Genomic DNA, 23,957 nt, shown 5'->3' on the forward strand with positions numbered 1-23,957 from the left:
TATGGTTAAGAGAAAGTCTATGGTTTCCCCATAAAAGGCTAAAGGGATAGATTACAATTGCTTAAATAAGGCTTGTTTACAGAAAAAAAAAAAAAGCCGAGTTATCACAATAGAATGAGGGCCTTAGATATGAAATCTAAGTATTCACAGGTCACTTCCTTTAATGAACTCCTTATCTTATGAAATATCTGTTACTGCAAAGTTGTTTGTGAATTAAACTGATTTGGATAGTATTTTGAATAAACAGGAAAGTTTGTTTTCAAAGGAGTGCTATTCAGAGTTAGGGAGGTAAGTGGAAGAACATTAGATTTGGATTCAAATCTCTTTCTCTTAGTATTATTTACTATTAACTCTTTGACCTTCATTGCCTTACTTTACCTGGACCTCAGATCCTTCATCTAGTTTTCAATGATCTGCAAAGTGCCTTTTAATTCTAAATCTCTTGATTCCATCAAAACAGAAACAACAAAGAATCATTTAAATACACCCTCTTCAAAGTCTATAATCTACATTTTCATAAACGGAATTCATTTAAAGCAGGGTTATTTATATATACAAATCAGTAGGATAAGCTTTCTAAAATTACTATTTATGTAAAGATTATGATTTTTTTGTAAACACTGAGATAAAATCTAAAGAAAAAAAGGGGATCTCTTCCAAATGAAAATGGCTCAGACATGTGGGAGACTTTGTTGATCTATATAACAGTTTCTACTTTACTTTGAGATGGTGTTGTTTTAAGAACTATATTTGCAGGGGAAAAAACCAATAATAAAATATATCCCAGTTGAAACAACACAGAGCTTGGCTCCTTGTTGGAATAAATATAGTTTTAAAAATTGTCCAATCTGTTGCCTTTGATTATACTTGCATGTTTTGATAATTACTTGATCTTATGGATGTGAGTTCTCTGCAATTTAGGGAAACTCAGTTTAGTCAGGGTAATCCACTATGCTATTACCTTTTACCTTCTATTGATATATTGTTTGAACACCAGGATTTCATTTGGGTTGCCTCTCATTTATCCCATGTTCTCCACACAAGACCAATCCATGTCAATTTTCTAGGTATATGTAATAATGATGGAATCCTATGAGATGCTTTTCTTGATTTTGTTTGATTTAGAAATTGAAGGCAATACACAGTTACATTTCAGATAGTATATGGTTTATTCAAATTCTGCAAATTATACAGAGTAAGACTATATCAATTTTATGAAAAAAAATTAAATGATTTATGCTTTGCTATCAAAAAGGTACAAAGGGAAATGTTTGAATTATTATTTTTTCTCCATTCTCTTGCCAACCTACCTTATCCTTTTTATGCTGGGATATTCATTGCTCTTTGCTTTTCTTCATCATTAGAAATAAAATAATAATATAAAATTTAACTATTTTTCTGAGACCATTGAGACCACTTAATGCCTCTGACTATTTTATTCAATATTCAATTTTTATCTGCATGTAGAATAAAGAAAATGTTTATTTTTTCAGTTTTGTTTTTTTTTCCATTCTTAAACAAAGGGTGATAATCAGTTTAAAATTGCCTTTGATAGGAGTTGTATTTATAAAACATCTAACAACAGCTAATATTGATATGACACTTACTATATGCTAGGCATTGTGCTAATCACTTTTTAATTGTTGTCTCATTCGATCCTCAAAACAATCCTTAGATTTAAGTGATATTCTCATTTTATATATGAAAAATCTGAGGCAAACATAATTTAAATGCCTTGCCCATCAGAAAACAAGTGTCAGAGACCAAATTTGAACTCAGTTCTTCTTGACTTTACGCCGTTCCAAGATACACACACATATTCATGTGTGTATAAACTATCTATCTATTTATTTATCATAAGGACGTCAGGAAGTCCTAGAGACTGGAGAATCTTAGTTCAAATCTGCATTCAATCATTTATATATCTATCTATCTCTATCTCTATCTCTATCTCTATCTCTATCTCTATCTCTATCTCTATCTCTATCTCTATCTCTATCTCTACCTCTCTATCTCTATCTCTATCTCTATCTCTATCTCTATCTCTATCTCTATCTCTATCTCTATCTCTCTATCTCTATCTCTATCTCTATCTCTCTATCTCTATCTCTATATCTATATATGAGTAAACCAATGTAAGAAAGCAAGGAAAGTTAAGCATCGTAAAGAATGATAATATAATTTGTTAATTTCAGATCTCCCTTAAACCCACAAATGACCATATATATCATACAATTATTGAAATAGAAGTTGTATTAGGAGCTAACTAGTCTCCATTACATGATATAGTAGAAAGAACATTGGATATGAAGTCAATGGCCACAGTTTTAAATTCTAGCTTTAGCCCTAATTGACTGGATATTGGATAACTAAATATCTTTCTCTCTTTTTCACTTTCCTCATTCTTCTAATGATAGTGTTGGGGAGCCAGTAATTCTATATATTACAAATAACTTTTCTAGTGTGCTTTAGTTAGATGGTACCAAAGTCATAACTTGTGAATTCAAATTAAAACCTGGAGCTTTTTCAACTCCATGAGATCTTAGATTACCTTGAAGTGAAAAGGTATCTAAAGATCCAAAGTGACAAGGCAGACATCTTTATGTATTTATATGATTTCTTTCTTTATCTAATATGCTCCTTTTGAATCCATAATGACAAATTTACTTTAAAAATTAAGTGGATATATATTATATATATTTACCTCCTATAGCTAAAAATGGATATTGGTAAGCTGGAGGGCATTTAGAAAATAGCAGCTAGGATAGTGAAGTACTCTAGTCTTCATCTTCTGAGTTTCCCATGAAAGAATTGCAATGTTAAGCCTGGAGAAGACTTAGAGAGAATGTGATAAACAAAAGGACTATCAATAAAAGAGGATTTGGATTTGTTCCATTTTGTCCCACAAAGCAGAAAGAGAAACAATTGATGAAAACTTTAAAGATGCAAATTTTGCTTTGATGTCAGGGAAAACTGCCTGAACAATTAGAGCTTTTTTGTGGTGGCAAAGAAATTGAAAAATGAAGAGGATGATCAACAGATGAGGAATGAATAAATGAGTTATGGAATATGATTTTGGTGGAATAGCATCTTGTTACAAGAAATAATGAACAAGGCCATTTCAGAAAAATCTTGGAAAGGAACTTATTCAAGGTGAAGTGATCAGAATCAGGAGTAAATTGTATTCAATAACAGTAAAATTGTAAGGATGATCCACTGTGTAAGACTTAGCTACTGTGATCAAAACAATATTCCAGATTAATTTCAAAAGATCCATGATAAAAAAATGTGATCCACTTTCAGAGAGTAAACTTATATGCAGATCAGAACATACTTTTTTAAAACTTTATTTTTCTTGCAGATGTACATGTGTTTTATTTTGCAAAAATGGCTAATATGGAAATGGTTTGCATGTCTTCACAATTATAATTGACATATGGATTCCCTTTAGAATAACTAGAGGAAGAGCAGGAAAGAGGGAAGAATTTAGACCTTCCAAAATTTTTTAAATGTTAAATTTTGTATGTAATTAGGAAATTAATAAATAGGAAATAAATAAAATATACATTTAAATTGACTAAAATTTGAGTTGAGCTGACATTAGAGATAGGGTTTTTATTCCCCACTAGTTGGAAGGTGGAATGGTGTAGGGAAATGATGTGATTGTGTCAGTCTTTATGTAGATATTGCATGTACTTTGTCTTTTATGATAGAATGAGGGATAACTCTTTGTATGCTGAGGTTCTTGCAACTCTAAAATTATGATAGTCTATAGAATTTTTTATTTCAAGATTGTCTTTCAATGTGCTGGGGCATGTTACCACCATATAGGATTGCTATAAGGAAATAGTTTTATATGTAACCATAAATTTTAAAAAGTGGGGCAAGGACACTAAAGTTAGGAATTCTGTCATCCCATTGCACATCCCTTATTATATTTCTGGTCAATGCTATCTATTTCGCTGTTTGTCTATCTATCTAATTATCTGACATCATAGATATAATTATCTGGGTTGCTAAGTTGTTTTTCTGAGTAACCATGCAAAATACTGAACTTCGTAAATAAATGTCAGAAGACTAAAAGCCTTCTGGTATTTCTATGTCCAGAGAAACTTATCAATAATACTCCAAGGGCCAATAGAAATGACTAATGAAACCAAATTAAAATGAGCTCATATCATTGTCCACCTAACCAGAAAATAAGATTGTCATTTGTAATACTGACATTAAGATTTAAAAATGTTTTCAGTCTCTTATAATTCCTACTCCATTGACAAGGTAAACAGATATCTGTGGAAGATATCTAGGAGTTGCTCCTTTTTTTCCTGACCTTTTGCATCTCTTAATTCTCCCACTTTTCTATTCCTATATTGATTTACTGTAAGTCACCTCCCTCTCTCTTTCTCTCTCTCTCTGTCTCTTTGTGTCTCTCTCTCTTCTTCTTCTTTTCTCTCTTCATATGTATGTTTAAATTCAATGTATAATTTGAATAATATCTTCAACAAATATAATTTCAAATAATTAGCTTAGGCAATTACCCTCTTGGGTTTTATTGATTCAAATAATGTCATTTTGGGCTTATTTTCTTTTGTGTTGCAGTGTAGACATAACCAGAGATAATCTTTACAGCCTAGTCTTTTCTTTAAGTATCAACACCAGAGGAGGAAAAATCTTGTCTGCCTACAGTGCCCAATTTTGCATATAGGAGTCATTCCCACCAAAAATTCAGGTTGGCTTCATATAATTCCAATTGATCTCTGATCTTTCAGTATTTATTTCCCATGAAAATAAATTTCAGCTTCAGTCTTCTGAAGTGTGATGTTTGAGAACGCAGCTTTATTTAGCTCCTCGTATGTCACCATTTCACCCATTTGACCTGCCAAATGGATTTTCTTAGCAGATGAGCCTGGCATGTGAACAACTGTTTGCTCTTCCCCCTCAACCCTTAGTGTAGAATCAAGGACTACATGGCCTGGATCAGATGGCAGACTTCTTTGGTGCCTTATGTCTCTGGTGCTGGCCAAGAACAGAAACATCTGAATATTTACATGTTTATGCATGTGGAATATTAAGAACTTTAAGTGGGTGGAAGCAAAGTTTTTTTTTCTTATTTTTCTTTTAGAAATATTGGGACACGACAAATGTGAACACTCATCACTTATCGTAAGAGAGCATCAAAGATACTAGCAAGTAGCTTTTTGTGGATGCATAAAAATGTGTACACATAGATTATATAAAGATGCTACAAGGTCTGTTGAAAATAACAATTCTGGAAAGAACTTTTTGAAGAAATATTCAAATATTCTAATTAGGAAAAAAATTGGCATCCTTTATATAAGTTGCATTTATGTATTCTAGGGCCAAGTGTGTAAGAAGGCAGGAATGGGTGATTTATCTACACTAGGCCTGACACAAAAAATGCTACAGTTATCCCTTCCACATTGTGGGGCTGAGGGATATGGGGCCCTGGAGATCTAGAAAATTTACGTAAAATTTTTGTCCTTTCCTTTATATCAAAGAAGTTAATTTAAAAAAAAATTCCTTTATGGGGTGTTTATAGTAACTTCTTTTAAATTTTGAATTAAATATGCATTTCTGAGTTTCTAAACTTTCTGTGTCATCTGCTGACCTTTGCATTGTTGTCTGCAGCTTTTTCAGCACTCTTCCAAAATTTTATCCTTTAATTTCTTTTGCCAACCTACGATGTATCGAAAACATGATGTGGAAACAATAGCGACATATAATTTCAAAGACAAATATATAACCTCCATGTTCCCTGTTCAACCTATAAGCTCAGCTTCACTACAATAATAAGTCTCATTTGGGGGTAATTAAAGTGTAACTTTTAAGAGTTTAAAAGTGATGGGTATAAGATTGGATTTTATTGGTCATGGATAATCCCAGGTGATGGAGCTACCTCTATCAATAGCAGTAAATATTTTCTCTGCAATTTATTGTCTTTGACAGTTTTATTGATTTTCCTAAGATCACACAACCAGCAGTGAATATGAATTTACACTTCCTGGCTTATTCTTTAGCCACTATACAATATCTCTTTCTTTTTTTTTTTTTTGAGAATTTGCTCCTGAAAATTTAATTAGCATTAAAGAATACATAGTGATAGAAAATTTTATAGGAATAATTGATGGGTAATGACAGAAATATTCCAACTAGCCCTCTCCCTGAGATACATAGTCTTGAGTTTCAGAAGACTACAATTATGTGTTGAATGATAGACCACTGATCTCAGAAGAAGCAAGAACCTCATGGTTCTAGTTTAATTTCTAATCCTTGGTCAGGTCACTTAACCTCTCCATAGTTCCCTCTTTTATAAAATACATGGATTATACAAGATAATAATTCAAGATATCTACTGTATTTGTAAATTTTATTATTGCTATACACGTTATACTTATTGAACATTGGAAAGTTTCAGATGCTTCACTGTGTTCCTTTACTTTAAATAATTTTCTTGAATAATAGACTTATACGTCTAGAGCTATAAGGGACCTTACAGGTCATTGAATACAATCACTTCTTTTAATGAATGAGAGTAGGTGATTTTAGTAAGGTCATAAAGTTGAAGGCAGAATTCCTGACTCCAAGTAAATCTTATATTTAGAGCAGAATGCTGACTTTATAGGCTACCTTTATTTTCAAAGCCCAAAATATTTAAGAGAGAAAATGTTTCTTATCATAAATGTGTTCAATTTATAACCTTCACAGAAGTTTTATAATTCAATTTAGTTCAATTCAAGAAATATGTATCTGTTAGCTCATCAGAGTGTGTAGATAATGCTGTGTTCTCAAAGAACATTCCAGAGAAAAACATGTTCTAATAGGTTCTACATTTACAGAAAGACTGAGACTGATCCCATTGAGAGATTAAGTGTATTTCCTAAAGAAAAAAGGATATAGAAATTTTAGAGCTTAACTATTATTTTTTTATTTTCTAAAAACCTTACCATTTGTATTAGAATTGATAATAGAATTAGAATTGGTCCCAGGGCAGAAGAATGGTAAGGGTTAGGCAATTGGAGTTAACTGTTTTGCCTAGTGTCACAATGCTAGGAAATGTGAGAGGCCAGCTTTGAATTTATAACCTGTCATCTCGAGGTTGGGCTTTCTATCCATTGAGCCACCTCATGCTCCATGATATCTATTAATTAGAGAATTCTTTGGCCATGGCAATCCATGAAACAAAACAAAACAAAATATTCCTCTCTCCTCTGAGACCACTTTGTGCCATGAAGACAGTGGTAACTTATGTAAAAAAAGTTACAGAGTTCAGAGGCAGAGAAAATTGTTTGAAGGATTTAAAAAGATTATCTAAACAATACCTAGCTCAGATACTTTGATACTAAGTTCCTGCTATTTAGAAGTGGAGATGGTGGTGTATAAGAAAAACAGATATTGGGATTTTAAAATGACAGATAAAGGTATATGGACCAATCAGAAATGAAATATTTATTCCATTAGGAATTAGAAGGGATAAGGTGGAGATAGCTAAAACTTCCATTGTTCTACCTTGGAATCTATCTTGTATTTAATTCCTTTTTTAAAATTTATTTTCCTTATAGTTATATTTATTCATTTTATATTTATGTTAAGTCTCTTCATATAAGAAATCATTTCTCCTCTATCAATTGTCATGATGAAAATTCTCTGGTGACTGTATCTTAATTTATAATTATTTATTAAATAGTAAAAAGTGGGCCAGAGAAAGAAATAACATCAGCCATTTGTGGCCAGACACCTTTCCTTCCAAGAACCAGGATCAACAGCACACGCTTATTCACTCTAGATTCCCAGGAGAAAAATGTCCCTACTTCCTCCTTTTACTGCAATTTATGCTTTTTGGGATGTCCCTTTCCCAACCTCACTCTGGACAGGAGCTCACTCTTCTGGATGTCAGGAGTCACACAGGGAAAAGAAAGGGGCCTTTGGGAAACCAGAATTCACAAGACCTTTAGAATAGCTGTATAGTGCCATGTCCACTTTTCTCTACCCTACTATTTTAAGAGCCTTGTTTACAGAGATTTTGTCTCCAAACTTATTCAACAATTCAGCATCCAATTTTCAGGTAAACTTTTTTTTTTTCATTTAAAATCTAAAGGTTATCTCAAGGTGCCAAAAAAGGAATCCAAGCTAGTGTTAAATTCCCACAGAAATGGAAACTCACTTTAAGTTTTCATTCTCTTTCCTTGTATTCCTCATACCTAGCACAGGCCCTGTCACATATTAGGTAAATAAATGCTTGTCAATCAAATGGAGTTAGAAACTGTCTTACTTTTCTATATGTATTGCTAGCATGTCGTATAGTTCTTTGTATATAGTAGGTAATAAATACCTTTTCATTCAATGGTAATAATAATTGTCAATTATATAATACTCTAAGATTAGTTAAACAATTTAAGGACATTAACTTCTTTCCTTCACACTCACAAAATGAAGTTGTGATGTTTTCTGCATTTAGAAGTTAAGTTGAGAAGGTTTATGCAATAAGATCCTTTGTCATAAGGCGAATAACTTCTGAAGTTCAGATTCAATTCATTTCATGACACAGTGACATGGACACGTTGCACTTACGAAATGGAATAAGTAAAATCTCAAACTGAGATGGCATATGTGCTAGAAGCAAGGCAATAAGGAATCATTAAAGCATAGGTTTCCTTAAAAATTTTTTTTGGAAAATAAATTTACTGAAAAACTGGAAGAATGACTGGTATGTTTCTGTGATTCCCACTTTCTCCAAAAGACAATAAATAGGATGTCAATAAACACCAACTCATATGCTGACTTTCTTGTTTCCATGAGATACTGAAACTGATCTACATACACACTGAATATATCCTTGGTGAATATAGTAGAAAAGTTTTTCCTAATTTATTTTTAATTGCAGGGAACATCTTCACCATCACAGAATTGACAGAAAGGCATAGAGAATAAAACCTTGTTGTACTTAATGTTTATAGATTTAAAAAAATACTTTGGTAAATAAAATATAGCCTTAAAAGTTTTTCTCCAATAAGTAATAACTCATTGTCTTTTAAGAACATGCAAGACTTCTCATAGGTACAACCATAAGTTTAAATTTATTGAATGATTCTTGGATTGCCAATATCAAGAAAAGTGTAAAACAGAGACATATCACAAGGCTGTCTGCTCCTGTTATTGAAGCTATCTTGTTCAGATTTAAAATTGAAAAAAAAAAACTACCTTTAGATAGTGGAATCTTCCAATTGTTCTCATTTGCTAGTGACATTAGTCAAGCCATGTAATGATTCAGGTCCTTACCACTTAATTAGATTGGCTTAACAATCTAAATTGGGGGAAACAGGTGAATAATAAAAGATGACATTCATATTATACTTTAAGACTTGTAAAGAATTGTATATACATTATCTAATTGTAAAGGTTGTCATAAGAGTAAAGAAGTAAATTATATCTGCAAGGAATTGTATGAATAAACAATAATAATGGTAATAATAATAATAATAATAATAAAACACTTGATCACATTTTGATGCACATTTCATTGATAAAGACTACCATCCATTCAAGCTTTCTCATTTTCTTAGAGGAGTCTCTATGGTTTTTAAAAATCCATAAAGATGTCTTTTTCTTGGATAAAGTCTTCTTTTAGATCTTTATAACATTCCATGTGTATAAGTGCAGTTCTCAGCCTGTATATCCATTTTCCATCTCATCATGATATTGATTAGTCATCTTCATTTTTCTTCATGTCTTTCAGGATGAGGGTCAGTTAGGTGGCATAATATATTTTAATTTGTATATATTCACATTCAAATTTGCACATCAAAATCTATCTTTGTGTTTCCTATTCAAAGAGAAGTTAGAAAAGTTCTTAGGATCACATATAGCAGATTGTCAATCAAAAGGAGCATTTGGAGGGTAACAAATCAATTTCTCTCATTTGTATATGAGAAATCTTAAGTACTGAGAGGAAACTCTTATACCATAGAAGAATCACTCCATGTGCTAGAGGCTTTATGTGATGACATCATGGGAATAGCATCATCGCATTGTCCTATTAACAGCACTTTTGCTTGCCAGATGACCACTCCATCTTCTCTTCCTTCACCCTTATCTTTTAATATTCATGGTTTGTGGTATATATTCATCATGTCACCTGTTTTAACCAGCTATATGCTTTTCCACTGTCTTATGAGTGATACTCATCTTTTGTTCTTCAGAATCAACATTTTGTCACATTTTCTTGCCAAATGGAAACATCAGTAAAATGTCAGTATTGGAAAAAGTTGACCTTTGTCTTTAAGGAAAGCTTGGGAACAGGGGTAAATACTAGATATTTGCAATTTCCCTAAAAATATACAGACTGTTTTCTTTTACTAGTTCAACTCTGGGCTCAGTTAATCCTCCGTCTCTAGTGTCACAGATAGAGGGATAGATAAATAGATAGAATGAAAGATAGACAGAATGATAGCTAGACAGACAGACAGATACTCTTTGACAAAATCCAAGAGATCTAAAGGCATGTTAAATGATAAATATATTAATTATTAAAATTGAATTTTCATCAAAAGTAGGAAAATACATTTAAGCACCCTGTTTTCTTATTCCTGACTTGGACTAACTTCTCAGTATCAGCCTTTCTTACTTCATTGAATGATTAAGAGGATTAGGAAAGATGAGGGATGCTATGCCAGTAAGGAAGATCTGATTTCAAATTAAACCTCTTGCACACTAGCTTTGTGACCACTGGACTCAATTGTACCATTTTTGATTGGAATTTTATATGTCTTTCATTCTTCTCATGGTTCCCTTTGAAAAAACATAGGTGTGATTACCACTTCCTATAGTATTTAATTATATAACAATAAGTAAACCAATTAGTACCTGTCAACCTCAGTTTCCTCACCTGTAAAATGGAAATAAATGGTACACATTTTGCCTTGCTCACAGGGGAATATTGAAAGAAATATTTTGAAAGCATCAAAGTGCTATAAATCACTTTTTCTGCTGTTATGTATGATTTTTTAACTATAAAATATTATGGATAGAATGTACAAGTTCTTATTAAGCAAAAAACCCACATAATTTGAGTTTTCACTGGATATGTTTTTACACTAAAAAAATTCAAAGGCATTAAAGGAGACTAAAAGTAAAATAATTGATAATCATAGTAAAAAAACAACAATAAGAATAATTGTAATAATTTGTTTTGAAATTATTTTTCTAGCTTCAATCATTATTTTCACAGTACATTCTCCTGGCCATTAAATGATCACCCCATAATTTCCCTTACAATTTACATATCCAGAGTTTGTGTATAGCCACGAATTGCATTAGAGTTTGAACTATAGAGAAAATGAAGAAACAGCTCAAAAATTCTTCTTTTGGGGCTGTGGCAGCAGCAGTGGCAGCCTTGGTGGCTGCAGGCACCGATCCGGTCAAGATGGTAAAGTAAGAAAAACTCAAAACCCACCAAAGCTTTCCAAACAACCAGAGAAGAACAAAAATTCCTCAAAATAAATACTGAAGTAGCAGAAGTAGCCAAATAAGGGGTAAAGCAATACTCTGGCCCAGAACAGCATTGAGATAGCACAAGAAGGATTCATTTCATTGCAGGACAAAGAGAGAGCTCTGACAGAACCTCACTGCCACCATGACTTAATATAACAGGAGCTGCAGCATAAAGAGAACAGCATGCTCTGTTCAGCTTCTGCAGGGTAAGAGTGGAAACCAAGCCAATATAGAAAAAGCAGCAGAGGGAGGAATACAGCCATGTATAATGCGGCCAGAATAGAGGCCTGGGGCATGACCCAGCATAGGCAGCAAAGGGAGGAACTCAGCCTAACAAGGTTCTTATGACTGAGCAGAACCCAACTCCACACAGCTGAACTGAACAGCTGTGAGCCTACACATAGCAGACCAATCAGGCTGCCTCTACAGGGTATTCTTCCTGAGATAGAGATAGCTAAGCCTATCTTATGCATAGTACCAGTGCAGGACAATACTCCCTCCATCCCATACATGGAACTAAGTTTCAGCATATAGAAAAATTCAAGAGAAAAAGTACACACAAAATGAGCACAAGACAGAGAAAAATCCTAACGCTAGAAAAATATCTCAACAAGAGAGATGACCAAAATACAAGCTCAGAAGAAGACAGAAATACAAAAAATGAAAACATTCCTCACAGGGAAATGGGAAAAGGATGTCAAGGTCAATATGAACCCCTGAAAGAGGTCCAAAAAAGTATAGAAAAATGAACAATAAACTTAGAAGAAAAACTAAAAATAAAATGATAGAAAAAAGAGCAACTTAAAACAAAATATCACTGAAGAAGCAGTTCCCTAATAAAGTAAATACATTATCTCAAACAGTAAAATAATTCATAAGAAAGGAAGTACCAAGCCTCAGAGGAAGTGACTCCCTAAAAATAAGAATTGGACGATGAAACATGACTTCATGAGACAGCAGATAACAATGAAATAAATTCAAAAGAATGAAAAAATAGAAGAAAATTTGAAATCTCTCTCTCTCTGGAAAAGTTACTGACCTGGAGAATGAATCCAGGAGAGATGATTTAAGAATCACTGGATTGCCTGAAAGCCAAGACTTAAAAAATAACTGGACAAAATATTTAAAGAAATTATTGGAGAAAATTGCTCCAATGTTCTTAAACAAGAAGAAAGGAAATTGAAAGAATCCACTAAATCTTCTCCCCAAAGAAATCTCCAATTAAAAAATTCTCAGGACTATTATAGTCAAATTCCAGAACTCCCAAGTAAAGGACAAAATATGATAAGTAGTGAGAAAACCTAACCAAAAGAATTCAAAGAATGTGGAACTGTAATCAGAATTACACTGACCATAGAAGCTTCTATATTAAAGAACTGGAAACCATGGAAAGTCATATTTTACAAGGCAAAGGATCTAGGTCTACAACAGAAATTATCTAGCTAGCAAAACTGAACATAATACTCCAAGAAAAAAAGTATATTTAATGAAACAGAAGAATTCCAGGCATTCTTAACAAAATGGCAAGAGATAAAAAGAAATTCCAATGATAAGTTCAACACCACAAAGTGGCATTAAAAGATGAGCAGGGGAAAAAAAAAACTCTAAGGGAATTAATGGGGTAAAATTAATCACATCTCTGCATACATGGGGAAATGAGAACTAGAATACTTTTCTGTAGTACATGAGATATCAACAGTAATAAAAACGATTTAAAGTAATCAAGGAAAATAATAAAGTTAACCTGATCATATGCCTTGCATAGGAAAGTTATAACTAGAAAATTTTAAATACCTAAGGTATGAGGAATATTTAAGATATTTTTAGGTAATAAAAGTAATTTTTGGGTTAAATTTGGGTTAAACTGATTATATTACTAGTAAGAAGGTGGTAACTAAAATGCTTAAGATATCTATGAGAATTGAAATACTTAAGATACCTAAAGTACATGAGATGTTGAAGGCAATAAAATTACTTAAGAACTTCATAGCTATGGGAGCATATATAGGCATAGAGTAGGGGGTAATTTGAAAATGTTGGAATATTATTTTCAAAATTCAAGGAATAAGAAATTGTACTACATTGTGAGAAGGAAAGAAAATTGGGGTAAATTATCTTACATGAGAAAGCATGAAAGAATCAATATAGTGGAGAAGATGAGGAAGTGACAGGCAATGCTTGAACCTTACTTTCATTGAAATTGACACAAAATAGGAATAACATTAATATTCAGGTATATAAATCCATCATTCACAAAAAAAGAAATCTATCTTATACAATAAGGAAGTAAAAAAGGAAGGGGGATGAAAAAGGAGGGGGAAACAAGTTGAAGGGAGAATTAAAGGATGTGGGCAAACAGAAACAAAAAATATTCATGAACAGGGAAAGGCTGAAAGGAAAAAAAAAGAGAGGGATAAGCAGGAAAAAAATAAGATGTAGTAATCAGAGATAGCAGAAAAAGAACTGACTAGAAAAAATATTTTTAGTAGCTATTCTTTTAGAGGCAAAGAACTGGAAACTGGGAGTGTCCATCAGTTGGGGAATGAATGAACAAGCTGTGGTATATGGTTGTACTGGAAAATTATTGTACATGAGAAACGATAAACAGGACGAGTTCAGAGAAAACCTGGAAAGTTTTATATGAACTGATGCAAATTGAGATGAGCAAAACTAGGAAAACAATTTATATAGTAAAAATATTGTAAGATGATCAACTGTGAAGGAATAAACCATTATAAGCAAAACAGTTTTCCAAGATAATCCCAAGAAATTCATGTCAATACATAAATAACAAAGTAAATAAAAAACAACTAACCAATATCTATAGCCAAAGAAGGAACTGTGAATCTGATTGCGTATTAAATCACACTGGTGTTCAGTTTATGTCCTTCATGAGTATTTTATTATAGATGTGATATATATCCAGTCGCAATATGGAGAATACAGAAATATGTACTAAATGAAAGCATGGATAGAAAGGGTAAGAAGAGAATCTGTAATAAAAAATGTCAGAAAACAGTTGTCAAGAATTATTTCTATATGAAATTTAAAAATAAAATAAAATAAAAACTGTAAAAATAAAATTTGCTCTACCATTAAAAAAATAACTACTCATAGAAAATAATGTCACTTGGTTGATACTTGTTATGGGAAATCTTGTACATTGTGCATAGTATTTTGATTCAGGAAGCTGCTATTCTAAATAATGTTGAGGGATATTGAAAAACAACCAAATTCTCCTCTTACTTCCTGGTCCTGTTACCTTTAAATTCCTCTGAATCATCCTCATTAATGCTCCTTCAGTTCAGAAGTGCTCTCTCTCTCTCTCTCTCTCTCTCTCTCTCTCTCTCTCTCTCTCTCTCTCTCTCTCTCTCTCTCCCTCTGTGTGTGTGTGTGTGTGTGTGTTTCTTTGTAACTAATGCTTGGCATAATGTCTGGTGCATACTAAATGATTAATAAACATTTATTGATGAAAATAATAACAATGAAAAAAGCTAAAAAGGAATTTCATTATACTGTTTCAGAAGTAGCATATAGTTGTTGTTGTTGTTTTTTTAAGTGTTATTCTATAAGAGAAGAATGAGGAAAATTCAGGACTTTTCTCACTGCAACCTATCCATATTCCAGGAAACACTGACAGGTATCTATGAATTCTGCCACTCTTATTATACCTGCTTTGGACACATGATGGAAGGTTGTACACTTAAATGGTATGCTCTCACATGTTTTCTTGTCCACATATTTTTGGATACCTAAGATATTTAACTAGAGAGTGGGATGAAGAGAGGAGGGGAGAATATGCATCTTGGAAAAAAATAGATGCCATCTGTTTTACTCTGGCATAAATACAATTTGGGAAATATGAAGACTATAAATTTTATTTCACTAGTGCATACATTCAGGAAATTGAAAGAAAATTAAATAGGGTCTTGCCTTTTTTTTGATACTAACTAATTATTCACCCCTATTCCCCTCAAAAAGATCAGTATTCATTTTATCTACCAGGAGAGAGATCACATTATATAGTTAGTTGAGGGCTAGTTTTGGAATCACATAAAGCTAGTGTCAAGTATGCCTCTGATATGCAAAAGCTATGTAGTCAATGAGAAGTCATAGTTTCTTTATGTTCCAGATACCTCTAAAAGACTGTTAATTTCAAAACAATTTCCACTCGAGGAGAAGGAGTTTTTAAACCCAGCATATCTTACACCAAGGAATTCACAGCATCATTAACCAAGTCCACTCTCCTATCCAATTACACCCCTTCTCTAAAACTGACACAATATTTCTCTTAATATACTTATTTTAAAATTAATCTTATTTTACTTTATGAACAATTATTTTATCCACCGTAAATATTCTGTGACTCTTGTGCGTGTGATAGAGAATGGAACAAATCTCCATTGTCCAGCCAAACAAATTCTACCTGTGTTCATGTCCAAATATGTACATCATACTTCATCTTGCATCTAGCATGTCCCTGTAAAGATAAGGGTAGTATTCTTCATAACTGTTTCTCTGGAATCATGGTTAAACACTGAATGGATTTATGTAAGCCTTCTGAGCTCCTCATCTTTACCCAGTTGTTTTCATTATCATCTTGCTTCTGCTCACTTAACTCTGCATTATTAGTTCACTCACATTTTCCCAGATTTTTCTTTAAAACTGTCCCCTTCATCATTTCTTATGACACAATAGTTGTTTGAAAATACCACTAGTTCTCCTTAAATTGGTTGGTTTTGTACCTTCTTTAACAATCTAATAGCATACAAGTGTAGGCAGAGACCAAATATTAAGCAAATGTTGGGTAACTACTTGCCAGGCATATTGTACATACTTTTATTTTTACTATGGGTTGAACTACAGAGAAATAGTGGTCCCTTTCAAGATTGAAATGTTCTAATCTCTATTCTGCAAACTCTTTGTTTCTTTGTGAACTGAAAATCTTATGATTATAAGGATTGTTTTTTTAATCAAAAGTTTCAAAATATAGATTCTCCTACTTTTGAGGGAAATTAAATGGTAAAACAAATAGGTTAACCCAGTTCAAGGTCTATGATTGGCTTTTTTAAAGTATATCAGTGACTGCCTCTGGCTACGATATGATTACTTCTCAGAAGACATCAAATAAATGATCCCTGTTAAGTATTTAGAGATAATTCACTTGCTGCTTCCTCATGTTTGACTTTTCAATTAAAAATACTGAAATTATGAAATTGTTTCATTATCATTATTACAAATTTAAGTTATATTGCTCAAAGAATATTATCCAATATGAAGAAGGTGCTAGTTTGGCTTGTTCTCTACTGTCGGATGTCATCTAACATATTATCCTCAATTTCAATTGTCACATTAACCAGGACATCAAGGAAGCAGAAAGAAGTAAGGAGCGCCTGACTAATATTTTTGGGAAAAGCACAATCATAGCATAGAAAATTTGGGAACTACCAATATTTAATTTGAGGAACAAAAGCTTTAGTATTGGAAAGGGGATATGATAGGATTTGGTGGTTATAATTCATATTGTTATTGCTGTTTCTAGCTTGCATTTTTAATTAGTATTTGAAAACATTTTCATACATTTTGATGCAACTTATCTCAATTTACTTTGAAAGGCAATTAAGACAAGGAAGAGGAAATTACAGAGGGGTAGCTGAGTGGTGCAGTGGACAGAGTGTAAGGTATGGAGACAGGAAAACTTGGGTTCAGAGCTACCTCAGACACTCATGAGTTGTGTAATACTGGAAAAGTCACTTAAGCTCTGTTTATATAAGCCTCTGTAATGGTAAAATTTGGATAATGATAGCATGTACTTCACAGGATTATTGTTAGGTTCAAATGAGAATAATTGTAAAATACTTTGACAAGTGGCTGGGGAAAAAGTGACATATATATATATATACATGTATATATATATCATCAGGGGAAGATTTCTGCTTAATGTAAGAACAACTTTCATAACAATGAAGACTGCAGAGAATTGGAATGGATCTACTGGAGGAGAAACTGAGTTGCCACTCAAGTTAAGGATAAAGAAATACTCATCTGGGATGTGGTAAAATAAATCATTATTGAGAAAATAGTTTATTAAATAGCCTATGAAACATTCATATAACAATTTAAATTTACAAAGTACCTTAAATTAAACTGTAAATTTTATTGAGCATTGAGAATATGAAAATAAAATGGAAATAATCAGGGCAACTGGGTAGCTCAATGGATAGAAAGTCAGACTTAGAGATGGGACATCATGAGTTCAAATATGGATTCACATACTTTCTAGCTGTGTGACCCTGAGCAACCCACTTAACCCCAGTTGCCTAGCCTGTACCCCTCCTCTGCCCTGGAACCAATACTTCATGTTATAGCATGGAGGGTAAAGGTTTTTAATAATGATAATAATAATACTTTATTTTCCCTTAATTATACAAAGAACAATTTTAGCCTTCATTTTTAATGTTTAACCAAATTCTTATCCTTCCTCTGTCCCTGAGACAGCAAGCAATTAGATACATATTTTCCTTATGCAATAGTGTAAAGTATATTTTTATATTTGTCTCTTTGTGGAAGATAATTTGAACAGATAAAAGAAAAGTGTAGGAAGATACTGATTCAGTCTGCATTCAGACTCCATCAATTCCTTCTTTGAAAGTAGTTTTTATTTTCCATCATTAATCCTTAAGGATTTTTATAAATCAGTGTATTGCTAGTAATAGGTAAGCACTCAACATATAATACTGTGTACATGGTGTCTCTGTGGTTCTACTCACTTCACTTTGTATAAGTTCATGTAGGGCTTTGAAGAATTTTCTAAAATCATTCTGCTCCTCATTCATGTCTTATATCACAGTAGTATTCCAATAAAATCATATATCACAGATTATTCAGCCATTTCCCAATTGATGGACATTGTCTTGGTTTCTAATTTTTTGCCACCACAAAAATAAATATGATAAATATTTGTATAAACAGATCCCTTCCGCTTTTTAAAAAATCAATTATTTTTTGGCATTAAAATTCCTAATTGCCTGATCGTTTTCCAACATTTCCAGGATATTTACATCTTCCATTGAATCATGTACTCTCCGATGCACTGACACCAACTTTGAGCTACCTGGCACAAAACATTCTAAGTCCCAACTCCAGGAATTTTCATTGCATGTACCTCATTCTCTTCTTCCTCATTATAACCTTTTGACTTCCCTGGTCTTCCTCAAGTCCCATCTAAAATTCCTTCTTTCCAAAAAAACAAACAAACCTTAGAGTTTAGAGTTCCTGGCACATAGTAGGAACCTAAATTCTTAATTAATGAATGATTACAAGAAGATTTTCCTCATCTTCCATTTTGTAGTGTTGATTTTCTCCAATATGCTATCTAGAGTAAATACATGTATATATACATAAACAAATCTACACATACATTTGTCATATACATGTGAGCATATACATATATGACTAATTGAAGCTAGTTCATAAATATATGTAAATGTATACATTTTATTGATATATATGTATATTTATATAATATATTTGCATATTGTCTCTCCCTTGGATTAATTATACTGTGAAGTTTTAGAGAACAGGGATTATCTTTTCCTTTTGTTTATGTCTCTGTACTCAGTAAAGTATACACCACATAATAAGTGCTTAATGAATACTTGGTATTGACTGACTAGCCCCATGTAAGACTACAAGGTTTAATAGGTTAGGGATCAAATCTTTAAAACCTTGGTACCACTTTTTCCAATGACCAAAAAAAAAAAATCCTGACCATAGTAGGTGCTTAAATGTTGTGTAAGTTATGGAATCAGCTATTCAGAAGCAAGTAAAAGAGATGGCTAATTTTAGAAGTTCCATAAATGTCATTAATCGGACTCATTTTGAAAATGAAGAAGCCATAGTGTCAGAAGCACTACCTACTTTTGACAGTTAGTCTAATTCCCTCAAATTACCATATTGCCCTCTAGCTCTAGCTTTCAAGAGGAGGTGGCATGTCATGCCTATCCATTCTGAAATCCTGGATTTCATTCAGTCCCAACCCAAGTCAAGTCAAAAGTGCTGTCAGATATCAGTTGGGAAGGGAATCAGAGCAGAATGATTGCAGAGCCATTTCTGGCGCTAGGGTCTGCATTATTAAAATCAAAATGGCTTTCCTGCCTTCTGGATTGGAGATCGCCCTGTCATGTCTGTATTGGCAAAGTCTTGGGGCTGGGGAAGAAGCAGATCTTTCTATTCTTCTCATCCCCATTACAATTGACAGACTGTATTAGCTGTGAACTATGACATGAGAAGGTATAGTGGAACTAGGGATATCTCCTAATAATATACACAGTCTTATATTCTTTATTTCTTTAAACCACTACCTTCTATCTAAGAGTTGATACTAAATATCATTTCCAAGGCAGAAGAGCAGTAAATCAATTGGGGTTAAATGACTTATCCATGGTAACTCAGCTAGAAAGTGATTAAGGCTAGATTTGAATCCAGAATTCTCTGTTTCTAGGCCTAATCAGGCTTAGATTCAAAAGAGAAATGTGTTTTACTTTCAGTGCCAACCCTCAGTAGTTGGATGACCATGAAAAACCCACCTAATATTTCCGAGCCTTGGTTTGCTCACTTATAAAGGAGAGAGCAATAATGCTAACATACTTAGTTCCCAGGATTCTAGTGAGGAATAAATTACCTAATTCAACAACAAACAGTAAGGGTCCAATATATATGAGATTTTGAGATTTCACTTGTCTTTGTAAAGCATTTAATAAAAAAAATATTAACACAGTTCCAAAATAGACCTGAAATGTCATCTCATTTAATGGGCTCATCTTATGAATGAGGAAACAGGGGCCTGATGAGTTAATATTACCATTGGTTGGTCAGACAGTTATTCAATATCAGAATCAGAATTTGAACCTATGTAGTATAACTTTAGAGCCGTGTTTTATTTTTAATTTTCTTGCATTTTGCAATAAATTATGGAAATATATCTATCTCATTACATCTATTTTAATTTATTATATTTTTATTATTATTATTAACATTATTAATTTATTATATTTATTTTAATAAGTTCAATGTCTAACTGACAATCTGACTAATTAAACCTTTAAGTTAGTGTAATCCTTGCAACAGAAAAGTATGTATTACAAAAGAGTTGGCCCAATTCAGCACAGAGTTAGAAAAGGGTGTTAGATGATGATACTTGTTAAGTCCTCTGACATTTTTAGCAGCTTCTCTTTTGTAAAGGCATTACCAGATGGAGAAATAGTACCAGTAAAAATGGCTGTTCCAAGTTTGCTAGAAGATCAAGGAGAAGTATAAAAAGCAATCTCTTCCCAGAATTTATTTCTAGTTCTGACACAAGTGAGGTGCAAATAAATTAGAAAGTGGTTGCCTCCTGTAGTGTTATTAAATCCCATATAGGTTTCAAGTGCTGTTCACTTACAGTCTGTAGGTTTCAGTTTCATTCAAATGGAAGAAAGACATAAGTGTATATCATTTCACTTTCACAGCTGAGACTTGAGACAAGTAGCCTACATTACAGTTAATGCACTTGGCTTGTGAAATCAATTGAATATATATTGCTTACTTCTTTACCTTTTCAGTTTGAAATATATATGTATTGACACAAAAGAAGCCTGGCTTTCTTTCTTTTTTTTTTCTTTCTTTCTTTCTTTCTTTCTTTCTTTCTTTCTTTCTTTCTTTCTTTCTTTCTTTCTTTCTTTCTTTCTTTCTTTCTTTCTTTCTTTCTTTCTTTCTTTCTTTCTTTCTTTCTTTCTTTCTTTCTTTCTTTCTTTCTTTCTTTCTTTCTTCCTTCCTTCCTTCCTTCCTTCCTTCCTTCCTTCCTTCCTTCCTTCCTTTCTTTCTTTCTTTCTTTCTTTCTTTCTTTCTTTCTTTCTTTCTTTCTTTCTTTCTTTCTTTCTTTCTTTCTTTCTTTCTTTCTTTCTTTCTTTCTTTCTTTCTTTCTTTCTTTCTTTCTTTCTTTCTTTCTTTCTTTCTTTCTTTCTTCTTTCCCTCTCTCTTTTCTTTCCTATCTTCTTTCCTTTCTCTCTTCCTCCCTTCCATGAAAATGCATTTTTCAGGTACAAAAACATTCTGAAACCTGTATATAAGGCCTAGAAGTAGCTGAATTTTGAGAAAAAATGGTTCCATGTCCATATCAGAGACACTTAACTGCATTTAATTTTCTGACTGGCTAGTTTTTTGTCTGACTATGTAAAAATGGTATATGGATAAATGTATCTATGTGTATATGTATGTATAGTTAGGTGTATATATGGGTATGTTTAATTGGGTATGTATATGTGTGTGTACATATGTTTCAGTGGTTTGATGCAATGCAACATAACACTATCCTCTAGTTTTTATGGTATGGCTATTGTCTCTATGAAAACCACTATGTGTTTTTCTGAAACAAAATTGCAAGTTCTGATGATAGAATATATAAAAATGTTTTGTAAAACATATGGTGCTCAATGAATATCAACTATTGTGATAGTCTATCTATAGTGTATTGTAATAATTAAAATGGTTGGAGACCTTAAACTGTGGCATTTAAAAGAGTGAATGCCATAAATTGCTGTAGATAAAATGAGTTGGGGTCATAAACTGTAAGAGTTAAAATAGTTGAAGATATAAATTGTAGTAGATATAAGAGTGGGTGAGTAAATTGTGACCGCAGGAAATATGTTTTCACTACAGTGTTTTGTTTAAAATCAAATATAAGGTGGTCGCCAGGGAAATATTCCCAATTATGAATATACCCAAGTCAACTGGGTTTTATAGAGACTTTAATCAATAATACAATGAGGAATTAAAGAAAGAGAGAAAGAGTAAGAAAGGAATAAGTATGAAGGGCTTTAAGCCAACATGGCCTAGACCTGAGTCTTAAGAGAGAGAGAGATGAGTCAGTCAGTCTTTTATCACTCACCACAAGGTCTGTCTAAGCAAGGATTCTAGTGACACCAGGCCAGCTCGATCTCAGCTGACTTCACCAGAGAGAGTTCCAGCCAGAGACTGTTCCAAAGGGCCTCTCTTCAGAGCCTCCAGAGGGACAGAGTCCCTTCAGAGGAGCTCCAGCGAGACCTCCTTAGAGATTGTCCTCCAAGAGCTTCCCTTCTCCAGAGCCTCTCTCAAGAGATTCTTCCCAAGCGAGCCTCATAAGAGATTTCTCCAAAAGGATTGTCTCAAGAGATTCTGTTTTTTCTTATTAAGGGGGTTTTCTCCTATGTCACCTCCCCTAAGTCCTTACACTACCAATCACTGTGGATGTTTTCTAAAGGACTGCCCATTCTAAAAACACTGCTGGGTCGACTAATCCCTTTAGGAGAAAACCTCTGAGTAAGTCTGAACCAGAGAAAACACAGCTGAGTAGACTTAATCCCCTCAAGAGAAAAACCTCTGAGTAAGTTTTCACCTCTTTGTTCCTGGCAAGTTTACAAGTTGCAGGACCATTATAGGTACCTAGCATCCCATTGTTTGTATCAATTCTAAAAACAGGCATGGCTCAAAGAACTCCTTGCCTCATTATAAGTACAGGTCTAAGTACTTTCATTGTTTAGCAAGGAATTTTCTCCCCTAAAGCAGTCTTAAGTACGGGTGGAGTAGAGGTCCTCCCATTTCTGATCCTGGTGAGTTCTCACAGCCAAAATGGGGAATGTTTCTCAGTAGGGAATTTGTTCCAATTGAGAATTCTCCAATGGGGAAATTTTTAACATTCACAAGTCTGAGAAATTTCAAGATTCACAGTATATACTATATGAATATGTATAATGCTATATAAATATGAGCTATATGATGTTGTGTCTTTACATATGTGCTTTATAAGACACCTATATATCAATGTATGTGTATATATGCAGAGATATAAGAATACATATAAGTAATGGTGTGTGTATGCCTTTATGTATGTTTGTATACATATACACAAAGTTTCTATGATTAAATGGCAGGTTAACAATTTCGTTGTTAAAGATGTTTTCCATACCAATGAATGTGTGTGTGTTCTTTGTGTGTGTAATTGAGAAATGAAGTACCCTGATTTCACTAGCAATAATGCTGTCATGAGTACCAGAATCATAAAATACAAAAGAAGATGAAACTGCTTTTCTTCCAGGGATGGAAAATCTTTCTGTCTCTATCTATATTGATAATTTAGATCTAAATATCTATTTGGATCATCTACATTTACACCTACTTACCTATTTCTATCACTATATCTCTGCCTCCATGTAAAGTTCTCTAATATCAATTAGATGAAAAGGAAAGGGGAAAAGCATTTATATAGGCCCTACTCTGTTCCAGGCACTGAACTAAGAAGTGTTTACAAATATTATTTATTTTGATCCTCACAACAGTGCTCTTATTATTAACTCCATCTTATAGTTTAGGAAACTGAGGTAAATCAACACTAAATGACTTATCCAGGGTTATGCAACTAGTGTCAGAAGAAA

Source organism: Monodelphis domestica, chromosome 7 (genome assembly GCF_027887165.1).
Source record: "Monodelphis domestica isolate mMonDom1 chromosome 7, mMonDom1.pri, whole genome shotgun sequence".
NCBI classification, from domain to species: Eukaryota; Metazoa; Chordata; class Mammalia; order Didelphimorphia; family Didelphidae; genus Monodelphis; species Monodelphis domestica.